The following is a 15,195-nucleotide window of genomic DNA, read 5'->3' as shown; positions in this document are numbered from 1 at the left end:
GAGTGGATCACTTGAGGTCAGGAGTTTGAGACCAGCCTGGACAACATGGTGAAAACCTGTCTCTACTAAAAATACAAAACTTAGCCCGGTGTGGTGGTGGGTGCCTGTAATCCCAGCTACTTGGGAGGCCAAGTCAGGAGAATCATTTGAACCTGGGAAGTAGAGGTTGCAGTGAGCCGACATTGTGCCATTGTGCTACTGCACTCCAGCCTGGGCGACAGAGTCAGACTCTATAAAAAAAAAAAAAAAAAAAAAAAAAAAAAAAAAAAAAAAAAAAAGAATGAATAGTGAAAGAAAGCACATGAATTTTTTGGGGGAAAAATATTTTTTCTAATATTAAATTTGAGAAAAGCATTTTAAGGATATTTTATATATTTTTTTAAATAAAAGGAATTGAGTATACAAATTACTGCTTTTTACATGGCCAGAAGAAGACTTCTGGCCATTTGTTATATAGGACCTTGCTTAAAAATAACCCAAGAAAGGATACAACATTAAAATCTTTCAATGCACTGAAAATATATCTAGGAAACTGAACAGGGTTGGCTTCAAGGGCATGAGACCCATGTGACTGCACAAGGTCCTGTTTTCAGACAGGCTTTGTTTAATGCTCTGCTGTTGCTATTTTGAAATTGTTAATCATTTTTGAACATGGGGCCTCACTGTTTCATTTTACATTGGGCCCTGCAAATTATGTAGCTAGCCCTAGAACTGAGCTACTATATTCCAAGGCCATTCCATACTAACTTGACATTAAGAACAGAGTTTAGAGGAGCTAAAAAATATAGCACATCACTAACAAGTTCCTTCGTCCCAGTTTTTCAATTATCTGTTGTCTAAACTGTACCTTGGGCAAGAACTGGTGGTTATCAATTTAAAATTGAACTTTGTAAAGAGTGTGTAAAAATTGCTGATTGAAGATACCGGCTGTGTTAGCAACATTAATATTTTGTCATGAAAATGAAGGAGCCTAACTTGATTTCTGCCTTAGACAGAAAGGCCACTTCAGAGTAACTGATATCATAGCCAGATCTTACAAAACCAAGCAGATACATGGCAAAAGGTGGCTGATTTTTGTCATTGTCATCTATCAGGATTCCATTTTCTGTAATATAGGGCGATATTTTATGATGGATTGAGAATTCAGGTCTTCATACAGATCTTGTGCTGTATCCCTACTTAATTTCTAGGTTGTCCTGTATAGGGGGTAAGGCTGCCAACCACTGAGACTGAGGTGGGTAGCACATTTGAACCATGGGGAGGTCAATGACCTGTGGTGATGTGACTTCACTCTGAGCCTCAGTTTCCTCATCTATAAAATGAGAATGGCAGCAGCTACTACACAAGTTTGTTATGAGGATTATGTAAATAAGATATGTAAGTATATATGTAAAGTTTTGGGTAGGAAAGTAGGTGCTCAATAAACACGAATCTTCTTCCCCATCTACCTTTTCCGATGTATCATTTCTCATAGTGCTTTTTCTTGCATAACATTATGTTTTCTAATTTTTTTTCCTGCTGAAATTAAAGCCAATATGTTTCATTTTAATATTTAGCAACTTTATATATTCTGGAAATTTTGATCAATGTAATTTTCATTTGAATCACATAAATTTGCTCATGAGTTACTCTTTTAGCATTCTTGTATAGAGAATAGAGTCAGAATTATTTGGTTTACAGCCTATTTGTGCTACTTACTAGTTGTGTGATTTCGAGCAAGTCACTTAACTTTTCTGTTCCCATATGGATAAAAACTGTCTCATCTTCATACAGTTAATTGTGAGATTATATGAGTCAACACTAAAGAATATAACACATGTATATAACACATATATATTTTTTAGAACAGTGTCTGGCATAGAGTAAGCTCTCAGTAAATATCAGCTATTATTTTTATAGTAGTTAATAAGAAAACCTAAGTCTAAAATGTTCACCCTCATATGGATGGTGTTATGAACTGAATGTTTTTATCTCCTCCAAATTCCTATGTTGAAATCTTAATTCCCAATATAATGGTATTAGGTGGTGGGGCCTTTGAAAGAGGATTAGGTCATGAGGGCAGAACCCTTATAAATGAGATCACTGCCCTTATAAAAAGATATGAGAAAGCTTCCTTCCTCTGTTACTACTCTTGCCATATGAGAATATGATGAAAAGATGGTTATCTGCAAACCAGGAAGTGGGCCCTTATCAGATACCAGATCTGCTAGTACCTTGATCTTGGACTGTCCCAGAAATAAGTGTTTGTTGTTTAAATCACCCCGTCTATGGTAATTTGTTATGGCAACTTTAACTAAAGCAGATGCTTTTGTTTCTCATATATTAGTAAATTTTCCAGGTATCTAAATAATTTAGTGTCAAGAAGTCATCATCAAATTGGGTTATTTGAGGATAGCTTAATAAATAAATATATAAACAAATGGTCAAAGTATAAAATCACAGAGGATTGGCATACCCCAGGGTGGTAAGTACTGAATGTTCTCATCACCTCAGGGCTTAAGGTAATAAGGAGGAGGGAAATGTTATTGGGAGGTGGAGTCAGAGAAGGCAGTGTGGAGGGGATAAAGGGTAGTAGAAGCTGCAACTGTTGATGGAGGAAAGCAGCCAACTTTAGGTGACTATGCAGAGAGGGAGCTGGGGTACTGAATACTGTAGCCTCAACTCCCTCCCACCTAACCTGCCAGTGCTCCTAGTGGTCAAATGGAGCCTATAACTACCAAAGCCCACTGGTGCAGCCCAACTAGGGTAGCCTTCTAGCACACAGCAAGGGTGGGTGAGAGGGACAAATGAGCAGTTACCACGCTAATTCTTCAACTTAAAATTCTGACAGTTTCATAAAGTTATATCTAATTCTTTAACAATAAGCCTTTTTTTTTAGAAAGAAAAATCTTTCATATAAGGCCAATATCTATTAAAATGGGTGATATGTCTATGAGCTCTACATGTGTAGGACTCGTGTTAACTTTAGGATTTATACTGGGGCCCATATGTCTCTGAAATGAAGAAATCAGGTGTGTTGGAAAAAATGCTATTTTAAACCATAGTCAATAATCTTCTAAATAGTTGTGCTTGGCTGTAAGAAAGATAAGGTTTCAAGAGTTTGGATGGGCTCAGCCCATTCCATCTCCAAAAATGTAAAGACTCCATGTTTATGTCCTATCATCAGGTGGATCAGTTGCATCATCTGTATAGATGAAGACGTGTGAAATATGCAAAAAGATAAATGTAAAATTTGGTCTTTTTCTTTTTTTTTTTTTTGAGACGGAGTCTCGCTCTGTCGCCCAGGCTGGAGTGCAGTGGCGCGATCTGGGCTCACTGCAAGCTCCGCCTCCCGGGACTACAGGAGCCCGCCACTTTGCCCGGCTAGTTTTTTGTATTTTTTTTAGTAGAGACAGGGTTTCACCGTGTTAGCCAGGATGGTCTCGATCTCCTGACCTCGCAATCTGCCCGTCTCGGCCTCCCAAAGTGCTGGGATTACAGGCTTCAGCCACCGCGCCCGGCCAAAATTTGATCTTTGAAAACCCGGATGTGCTTCTAACATCATATACAGCAAAGAAGTCCTTTTTTTTTTTTTTTTTTAATTCTGTTGCTTCCTGCTCACAAAGACATCCTACCTTGCTTCCTGTATACATGCTTTTGAACTGAAAAGCCTTGATCATCATCTCAAAATTCAGCATTTCATTTTGCATTAACAGGCTTTAGCACAAACTCATTTCCCATTAGGGACAGCCTTCATAGGTCCTTCCCTCTCTTCTGCTAACACAGATTATCCAGTGGGTTCCTAAATTTGAGTTCACTGACAACCCTCTTTCCCAGCATGGCCCCTTTACTTCTTGCAATTGTACCAAGAGGGAGCAAGATGGTGTCCCTGTCTTGATTGCTGCATTTCCTTTGGATCTCAAGTTCAGCTTGTACATTTAATAAGAAAATTTGCTCTCACCCACTCTAACTTTTAGTCATCCCCAGATCTACACTATTATTTTCTAAACTCTATGGAATCAATTAAAAATATTACTCAGCTTTCCTTTCTTCATATCTCTGACACAATAATGGAACCCAGAACCCATAAAGTTCCATTAAAAGTGTATAAATTCCTCCCTAGCTCCTACTAAAAAACATTTCCCATGTTTCTCTTTATCTAGCAGATTATTGTTGTCGTTTTTATACCAGACTGTTGGAAGTTTAATGTTAAGTGCTTCATTAATAATGTTTATGCTTTAGAAAAATTTGAAACAGATAAATCTTGACAGTGAACAGAACCTATTTATTTTATTCTTTGTGTTTAACATCACAAGGAACAGTTTAAAAACAGTTTTATTTGTACTTCAAGATATAAAAAGCAGTATTGTACAAACCACAGCCACAGAAATAGAACTAATTACTGGAAAGATAATAATGGTTTTACAATTTGAAACTAAATGTTTGCTTCTATCAGTAATAAAAGGATAAAAATTGCTACATTAAAAGAAGAGAAAAAAGAAAAAAACGTATATATTTTCCTGGAATGATAGGGCAAGCTCATGAGTTGTTAACAAAAGAGTTTGTACAGAAAAATAATTAAAATAGAAAAGTTCTAGCTTTACTTTCTTTGAAATGAATTTGCGACTCTCATTTTGGCAATATTTGCCAGTAATTCAGTTTCCACTGGAAAATAACCTTGACTTAGTTTTCTATTCAGTTTGGTACTCTGCACATTATTTTTCTAACTCACTCATATAAAAGTGGAAATAGAGTTTCTTTTGACATTCCCAACAGCTCTCTTTCTCCAAATCCCTACTACTCACTAGTTATATAACCTCCAGCAAGTTTCTTAACCTCTCTGTGCCCCAATTTCTTCATCCATAAAATGGGGATAATAACAGCATACACCTTGTAGGATTTGTGGCCAGGACTAAATGCATCATTACACACTCACAGTCTCTGACAAACAGGAAGATCTCTAGGATGTTATTATTTTATATTTATATTCCACCAAGCACATATTCATGCTACTCTGCATTTCCTTTTTCATGCAATGCTTCCTTTATTTTTCCTAAAGAGGCAGTTTATGACAATGATTCAGCAAACATTTTTGATTGTCCACTGCGTACCTGATACTGGGTACTTTGATCCCTTGAATCAAAGTACCAGATGTAACCTTGAATCTGGTACAGAACTTAAATGACACCAGATCAGCCTTATTTCAAATTAAAAGAAAAATTTCTGCAACATCTCTGAGAGTTGGCCACACTGTCTCCTTAAACACTTTTAGTGAGGGCAGCTCACCCTTTACACTTGGAGGGCCATTTTATATGTGTCTAATTGTCAGGCCTTCTGCTGAGCAAACATCTGCCTCCCTATAACTTTGTAGCTGCTGGTTCTAGGAAGCTGCTGGAACATCACAGCCTGCTTGTTCTTTCTCCCACCTAACATACCTCTTCAGATTTTAAACACCAGTGTTATGTTTCTCCAGGTTTCTTTGCTTCGGGATAAATATTTGTAGTTTTCTCAAGTAACTTTTTTTTTTTTTTTTTTTTTTTTTTTTTTTTTTGAGACGGAGTCTCGCTCTGTCGCCCAGGCTGGAGTGCAGTGGCCGGATCTTGGCTCACTGCAAGCTCCGTCTCCCGGGTTAACGTCATTCTCCTGCCTCAGCCTCCCCAGTAGCTGGGACTACAGGTGCCCGCCACCTCGCCCGGCTAGTTTTTTTGTATTTTTTAATAGAGATGGGGTTTCACCGGGTTAGCCAGGATGGTCTCGATCTCCTGACCTCGTGATCCGCCCGTCTCGGCCTCCCAAAGTGCTGGGATTACAGGCTTGAGCCACCGCACCCGGCCTTTTTTTTTTTTTTTTTTTAAGACGGAGTTTCACTCTTGTTGCCCAGGTTGGAGTATAATGGTGTGATCTTGGCTCACCGCAACCTTTGCCTCCCAGGTTCAAGAGATTCTCCTGCCTCAGCTTCCTGAGTAGCTGGGATTATAGCATGCACTACCACACCTGGCTAATTTTGTACTTTAGTATTAAAGTAAAAAAGTAGAGATGGGGTTTCACCATGTTGGTCAGGCTGGTCTCGAACTCCCAATGTCAGGTGATCTCCTCACCTTGGCCTCCCAGAGTACTGGGATTACAGATGTGAGCCGCCGCACCCAGCCGAGAAACTTTTTAATTTGTCAAAGTTCTTTACATAGAGGATCTAGAAGTGCAAAAAAATAGTTGAGATATGTTCTTACCAGTGCTATTAGACTACATGATTTGATGATACTATACACCTGTGCAAGTAGGCTAAAAATTGCATTTTTATGTTTTTATTGGACATTTTATATTGTGGGCTCCAATTAATCTTGTGATTATCTAAAACTTCACATCTTTTCCCAGTGATTTGAGGTCCAGTGTGACCCTTCATTCTAAACTTTGTATTATTTACTTATTTATTTTTTGAGACAGGGTGTCATTCTGTCACCCAGGCAGGAGTGCAGTGTTGTAATCACGGCTCACTGCAGCCTCGACCTCCTGGACTCAAGGGATCCTCCTTCCTCAGTCTCCTGAGTAGCTGGAACTACAGGTGAGCGCCACCACATCCGGCTACTGTTGGTATTTTTCGTAGCGACAGGATTTTGCCATGTTGCCCAAGCTGGTTTCGAACTCCTGGGCTTAAGCAACTCACCTGGCTCGGCCTTCCAAAGTGCTGGGATTACAGGCGTGAGCCACCATGCCTGGCCTAAACTTTTTTTAAATGAAATTTTAGTACCTAAATGTAAGATTGACTAATTATCCTCTTAAAATGTTACATTCTTATTCCAACTCTATTTTGGATTTTAATGATACCATCCAATGCATTACTTTCAAACATTATGGCATCTGAAAATTTGAATAACATGCCCTTGATATGTACTTGATGTGGATAGCACATCACTAGAGTCCTCACTGTGCTAGAAGTCAGTATACTAATCATGTGTCAATAGTAGTTTGGAAGACTTTAAGTGTCCATAATTGATTAAAAAAAAAAAAAGATAAACAAACCATCACTATTTAATTTTTAAACTGATATTACTGAGTGCTTGGTTGTATCAAGAACTGTGCCAGGTAGAGTAGATTATTGCTGTAACACACCCCATTTTGTTCACACTTTCTATATCCATGCTCTTGTGTATTCTAAATCTGGGCATGGAGATACAACTTGCTTTGGCCAACAGGTTAATAGCAAATATCATACAAGCAGAAGCTTGAAACACATTTGTGCATTAGGGCTTACTCTCTCTTGCCAGTCTTAGACGACTGACACCTCCATTATGTGAATAAGTCCATACTAGGCTGCTGGAGATAGGTGGCACTGTCACCCTTTCCACTCCAGCCAACAGTTCAGCACCAACTGACAGTCAGCACCCACCGCCAGGCATGGCAGTGAGGTCATCTTAGGTTAATTTGTCCCTAGCAAACTCACCAGATGACTACAACTCTAAGAGTGAGTCCAGATGAGACCAGCAGAAAAACTACTCAACTGAGTGTAGCTCACATTTTCAAATCATATATATCATAAACCTAATAAATGATTGTTGCTTTAATCCACTAAGTTTCGGGGGGGGGGGGGGGCTTTTTGAACAGCAAACGCTTCAGTGGAGAACATATCAGACATAGTCCCTGACCTCATAAATTATTTTCTAATAAGATTCTTAATGGATGTGGTAAGTTTTCCAGTTTTCCATCCCTGCTCATATCCATTCCCTCTTCTTTGACACTTTTTAGTCATTCTCACAAGATACAGAGAGCATTCTTTTTTTTTTTTTTTCTTTTTTTTTGAGACAGAGTCTCACTCTTGTCACCCAGGCTGGAGTGCAGTAGAGCGATGTTGGCTCACTGCAACCTCCACCTCCCACCTCCTGGGTTCAAGCGATTTTCCTGCCTCAGCTTCCCCAGTAGCTTGGATTATAGGCGCCCGCCACCATGCCTGGCTAATTTTTGTACTTTTAGTAGAGATGGCGTTTTGTCATGTTGGCTAGGCTGGTCTTGAACTCCTGACCTCAGGTGATCTGCCCGCCTCAGCTTCCCAAAGTGCTGAGATTACAGGCGTGAGCCACTGCGAGCATTCTTTCTGGGCTTGGCCATTTCACTTGTCTTGGCCCATGAAATGTGGGGAGAAGTGATAGTATGCCAGTTTTGAGTTGAATTCTTAAGACTCACCATGTGTACCTGCTCACCGTCTTGTGCTTCTGCACCATAAGAAAAAGATGAAAGAGATATAGAGCTCACCTGGATGCAATGTGAGTCGTGGCACCAAGCCCATCTGAGGCCACCCCAGATCGGTCAGCCCTCAGCCAAACTGCAGATGTGAAAACAAGGAGAAATCATTGCTGTTTTATGCTGCCCAGTGTCAGGGTGGTTTGCTTTGCTGCATTTTTATGTTGATATCTAACTGACAAAGTGGAGACGGTTAAAGATACTGCTATGTCAACAGGATCCTTTAAAGTAACAAAGTCACGGATCATAGTAAACTACTGGTTGAATTTGACGTACTAATAAATTTTTCCATTGGGATAAACTAAAATAGTAGGTATCCAAATACTACTCAGATGGTTAGAAATCATGGGTCACCACAACATCTGGGAAATGAGCAATAGCAGTGGCTTTTTAATTTCGCAGTTTTGTCATATTTCTAGGTCCTACCACTGGGAGCCACTGTTGCTACTATTACTATGATTCAAGGTTGTTCTTAGACACTTTCAGTACCAATCGTCTTGTCATCTTTCCCCTTTATTAAGCAAGTTACTTAACTGCTCTGTGTTTAAGTTTTCTCATCTGCAGAATGGTAGTAAAATAGTACCTACCATGTAGGGTTGCTGTAAGGGTTAACGTCATGGGAGGTGATGATTAAGGTGTTAAGAGTTAGTGGATATAAACAAGATTTCCATTAGAGGTATTTGTGCTTAGTAGGGGGTTTCTTAAACATCACAAGCCTTCAGTGCTCAAAGGAGTTAGGTTACAAGAATGGTCTGACGTGAAGTGTGGTTTATATTTTGGGACGGGCAGCCTCCTTTCTATGCAAGTCATAGAAACGTAGATTGCTCCATGCAGCTCCAGCTGGTTTATATTGTCAGCCCTGCTGGTCCCCAAGAGCCAGTAAGAGAATGTTTTCATTTTAAATTTCTAATTCACCAAAGTCTGGTAATATTGAAAAATCACAATAAACATGGATTCCTAGATGCTGCTGCAATATAAAATTGCTATATAAGTTTCTGTTTACTCCTCAGCTTCTGTAGCTAATTCTTTGGTGGACTGGCAACATGGAATTCATAGCCCAGGACCAGCCTGCTGACCACACTGTGAACAGTGCTGCAGTGAGGTATTTTGGAAGGGAGGGGTTGTCAGAGAAATGCTCTGTTTTGTTTCCTCCCCTGCCAATACCACAGCCACCTTATTGTCCCAGACAAGCAGAAAATTACAAGCGTGAAGGTATGATTGCTTAGAGGAGATCACTGTTACATGTAATACTATTCAATAATGAGTAACAATGAAATGATGCAATCAACACCATCTTCTGCCAACCAATGTGTTTATCATGTTTTAGTATGGTAACACACGATGCGAGTTAACTAAATCATCAAATATATACTGAACATCTGCCATATGCCAGACACTATCCTAAAAGCTAGAGATACATCACTGTATCAAACAGACAAGCCTTACAGTAACCAAAGCAGCATGGTACCGGTGCCAAAACAGATATAGAGACCAATGGAACAGAACAGAGGCCTCAGAAATAACGTCACACATCTACAACCATCTGATCTTTGACAAACCTGACACTAACCAGCAATGGGGAAAAGACTCCCTATTTCATAAATGGTGTTGGGAAAGCTGGCTAGCCATATGCAGAAAACTGAAACTAGACCCCTTCCTTACACCTTATACAAAAATCAACTGAAGGTGGATTAAAGACTTAAACGTAAGACCTAAAACCACAAAAATCCTAGAAGAAAACCTAAGCAATACCATTCAGGACATAAACATGGGCAAAGACTTCATGTCTAAAACACCAAAAGCAATGGCAACAAAAGCCAAAATTGACAAATGGGACCTAATTAAACTAACGAGCTTCTGCACAGCAAAAGAAACTACCATCAGAGTGAACAGGCAACCTACAGAATGGGAGAAGATTTTTGCCATCTATCCATCTGACAAAGGGCTAATATCCAGAATCTATAAAGAACTTAAACAAATTTATGAGAAACAAACAACCCCATCAAAAATTAGACAAAGGATATGAACAGACACTTCTCAAAAGAAGACATTTATGCAGCCAATAGACACATGAAAAAATGCTCATCAACACTGGTCATTAGAGAAATGCAAATCAAAACCACAATGAGATACCATCTCATGCCAGTTAGAATGGTGGTCATTCATAAGTCAGGAAACAACAGATGCTGGAGAGGATGTGGAGAAATAGGAACACTTTTACACTCTTGGTGGAAGTGTAAATTAGTTCAACCATTGTGGAAGACAGTGTGGCAATTCCTCGAGGATCTAGAACCAGAAATACCATTTGACTCAGCCATCCCATTACTGGGTATATACCCAAAGGATTACAAATCATTCTACTATAAAGACACATGCACACACATGCTTGTTGCGGCACTATTCACAATAGCAAAGACTTGGAACCAACCCAAATGCCCATCAATGACAGACAGGATAAAGAAAATGTGGCACATGTACACCACGGAATACTATGCAGCCACAAAAAAGGATGAGTTCATGTCCTTTGCAGGGACGTGGATGAAGCTGGAAACCATCATTCTCAGTAAACTAACACAAGAACAGAAAACCAAACACCGCATGTTCTCACAAGTGGGAGCTGAACAATGAGAACACATGGACACAGGGAGGGAAACATCACACACCGGGGCCTGTCGGGGTGGGGAGCTAGGGAGGGAGGGAGAGCATTAGGACAAATACCTAATGCAGGTGATGGGTTGATGGGTGCGGCAAACCACCATGGCACATGTATACCTATGTAACAAACCTGCACGTTCTGCACATGTATCCCTAGAACTTAAGGTAAAATAAAAAAAAAATTAAAAACAAAAAACAGACAAGCCTTGGCCCCTTATAAAGCTTATGTTGTAATAGAAAGTCCCCCAAATACAGAATCGGTTTTGAATGGACTCTGCATTTACTCCCTACTGCTGTTGGCATAAATACTTGATAAACTTCATTAACTTTAACATAATTAATTCTTGGCTTCTTCCTCTCATGACAATTTTTAAACTAGCTTGGATGATTTGTGTTTATTTCCTGAGCTGAGGATGTAATTTTAGAGTAGTCCTCATTTGCCCTTTGAGGAACAATTTTTTTAAAAAATTGAAAAGTTGTATTGTGAAGGTGTCTCTGACCAATTCTTTTCATTTATATTAACATGCCCAAGCAACTGACCATGTATCATAAGGAAAAATGAAGACTAGAAAGAGAAGAAGGATTATTGATTTGCAGAAGTACATGTTTGAAACTGAAAAGTACCCAACAGGAAGTTCAGCCTACCATTTTTAACATGCAAACATTCACCATCATAATTATTTTTTAATATAAATCTACATTATGGATCCTGGAGAATAAATTTATAAAATGAATTATCCTAGGAGCTACTAGTGGGTAACAAATTGCGATGGAAATGGAAATGACCTGCTCTCAACCATTAATCACCACAGACACCTTCATTCCAATCCCAGATCTGTCATTTACAAACAAATTGACCTGCTGGGTTTAAATGCTGTGTGACTTGGAGCAAGTTACTTAACTGCTCTGTGTTTAAGTTTTCTCATCTGCAGAATGGTAGTAAAATAGTACCTACCATGTAGGGTTGCTGTAAGGATTCACATGATATTCTATGTAAAGTGCTTAGCATAGTGCCTGGTACATGTTAAGATCTCAATTAATATTTGCAATTATAAAAGGGAACTAGCCTGTTGTGTGGATTTCAGTTTTTGTATTTGATTTCCGAACATGTTGGGAAACAGCTATCAGAAATAAATTCCTTTGTTGGTTGTCCAGGTACCAAGTGAATCAGCTGACAATTTTCAGATTCCTGTGGAAATGTCTGTTTGGGTCTCTTAATATAATTATTTCAACAGACATAAAAGCATTTTTTAAAGCTCCACAGATTTCAGAATTGTACCAAATATTAGTAACAGTCTTTTCAGGAGTTAACAAAATAAAGAGTGTTTCAAAGCACACAGTGGAAGATCAGCTGAATTCCAAGATGCAGTTTCTAAAGGTCATGGGTAATTGGTCAGAGCAAGCAGACTCCCTTGCTTGTTTCCATAGCAGAATGTTCTCTGAAGACATTTCTTCCTAACCTGTTCAGCTGTTTCCTGCCCCTTTACTGCTACTTTCTGCTACTTCAAACAAGAGTAAGCAGGGTCACCTTGATACCGAAATCTGTCAGCTGAAGAGTCTACATTCTAGAAGAAACTGTTCCTTTCTTGGCATTGACTGAAATAACTTGATGAGCTTCTTTCTCTTTTTCAAAATGACACACAGTAAAGTCTCATTTCTGTAGAGACTGGAACTCTAAAAGGCCCACCTTCTGGAACACTGCTCTGAACACAATTGTACTTATGTTAATAAACATTTGCTAACTACCATTAGCTACACAGTTACAAATAAAACTGTAACATTGTTCCTCTAAACAGAAATATTTGGTAGAATAGCTAGTATGTGGAGTATCATAATGATATGATACCAACACTATCAATTTAAAAATAAGTGCATAATCTTTTTTGTTAACAGTAGGAAGTTTAGCAGTTTCTTTCTGCCCTTGACATTGTTTTTAAACTTTTTCTTTCTTTCTTTCTTTCTTTCTTTCTTTCTTTCTTTCTTTCTTTCTTTCTTTCTTTCTTTCTTTCTTTCTTTCTTTCTTTCTTTCTTTCTTTCTCTTTCTCTCTTTCTCTCTCTCTCTCCCTCCCTCCCTCCCTCCTTCCCTCCCTCCTTCCTTCCTTCCTTCCTCCCTCCCTCCCTCCCTCCATCCCTTCCTTCCTTCTTCTTTCCCCTTTCTCTCTCTTTCTCTCTCTCTCTCTTTCTCTCTGTTTCTTTTTGAATTGAAAAGTAAAAAATAGGCCAGGTGCGGTGGCTTATGCCTGTAATCTCAGCACTTTGGGAGGCCGAGGCAGGCAGATCACCTGAGGCCAGGCGTTCTAGACCAACCTGGCCAACATGTGCCTGTAATCCCAGCTACTCGGGAGGCTGAGGCAGGAGAGTCGCTTGAACCCAGGAGGCAGAGGCTGCAGTGAGAGATTGCACCACTGCACTGCAACCTGGGCAACAAGAGCAAAACTCCATCTCAAAAAAAAAAAAAAAAAAGAATAGTATATATTTATCATGTACAACATGATTTTTAATTGATGCATAATAGTTGTACATATTTATGGGGCACATGTGATATTTTGATACAAGCACACAATGTATAATGATCAAATCAAGGTAATTGCGGTATCTGTCACCTCAAGCATTTATCATTTCTTTGTATTGGGAATATTTCATATCTTCTTTTCTAGTTATTTTGAAATATACTATCAATTCTTGTTAATTATAGTTGCCTTATTGTTATGAAACACTAGAACTTATTCCTTCTATTTAACTGTATTTTTGTAGCTATTAGCCCAACTTTTCTTCATCCTCCCTGTTCCCTACCTTTCCAGCCTATGGTAACCACCATGCTACTCTCTACCTTTATGAAATCAACATTTTAGCTCCCACATATGAATGGGAATGTTCAATATTTGTATTTCTGCACCACGCTGCAAATCACAGTATTTCATTCTTTTTATGGGTGAATAGTATTCCATTGTGTATATACCCTGCATTTTAAAAACCTATTCATCTGTTAATGGACACTTAGGTTGATTCCATATCTTGACTATTATAAATAGTGCTGTAATAAACACGAGGGGGTAGATATCTCTTCTATATACTGATTTCCTTTCCTTTCCTTTCCATATATTACCAGGAGCGGGATTGCTGGATCATAGGATAGATCTATTTTTAGTTTATTGAGGAACCTCCATACTGTTCTCCTTAGTGGCCTTACTAATTTACATTCCCACCAAAAGCATACTAGTGTTCTCCTTTCTCCACATCCATGCCAGCATCTGTCATTTTCTGTTTTCTTTTTCTTTTTTTCTTTTCATAATAGACATTTTACAGATACTCCATTTTAACTGGGGTAAGATGATACCTCACTGTGGTTTTGATTTGCATCTTCCTTATACTTAGTGATGTTGAACATTTTTTCATATACTTGTTGCCACTTGTATGTCTTTTTTTTTGGGAAAGATCTTTTGTCCACTAAAAAAAAAACCACTGGATTTTTTGGTGATTTTGTTTGAGTTCTTTGAATATTCTGGTTGCTAATCTTTTGTTGGATGGATAGTTTGCAAATATTTTCTCTTAGAGGTTGCTCTTCGCTTTGTTGATTGTTTTCTTTGCTGTGCAGCACCTTTTTAGCTTGCTGTAATCCTATTTGTCAATCTTTGCTTTTGTTGCCTGTGGTTTTGAGGTCTTACTCAAAAAAAATCTTTGTCCAAACCAATGTCCTGAAGCATTTCCCCAAGTGTTTTCTTCTGGTAGTTTCATAGTTTTAGGTCTTACATTTAAGTCTTTGATCCATTTTGATTTTATTTATTTATTTATTTATTTTTGTTGTTGTTGTTGTTTTGTTTTTTGAGATAGGCTGGAGTGCAGCAGTGTGATCATAGCTCACTGCCCCTCAAACTTCTGGGCTCAAGTGACCCTCCTGCTCAGCCTCTGGAGTCACTGGGATTACAGGTACGAGGTACCATGTCTGGCTGTTTTATTTTATTTTACCTTGTAGACGGGGCGGGTGTAGGGGTGGTCTATCTGTGTTGCCCAGGCTGGTCTTGAATTCCTGGCCTCAAGCAATTCTCCTGCCTCAGCCTCCCAAAGTGTTAGGATTACAGGCAGGCATGGTCCAGCCTCCTTGATTTTATTTTTGTATGTGGTTAGAGATAGGGGGCTAGTTTCAGTCTTTGAAATATGTATACGTTGTAGAATGGCTCAGTAGAGCTAATTAACATATGCATTACCTCACAGGTTTATCGGAAATTGAATTTTTATTCCACTTTGATGACATAATTTTATCCTACGTTTCGCCATAACAAAAATAATTAAACTATTTTCATGATCATTAACTTTTAGTTTAGTTTTTTT

This window comes from Rhinopithecus roxellana, chromosome 7 (genome assembly GCF_007565055.1).
Source record: "Rhinopithecus roxellana isolate Shanxi Qingling chromosome 7, ASM756505v1, whole genome shotgun sequence".
Taxonomy (NCBI): Eukaryota; Metazoa; Chordata; class Mammalia; order Primates; family Cercopithecidae; genus Rhinopithecus; species Rhinopithecus roxellana.
This window is presented reverse-complemented; position numbering follows the sequence as displayed.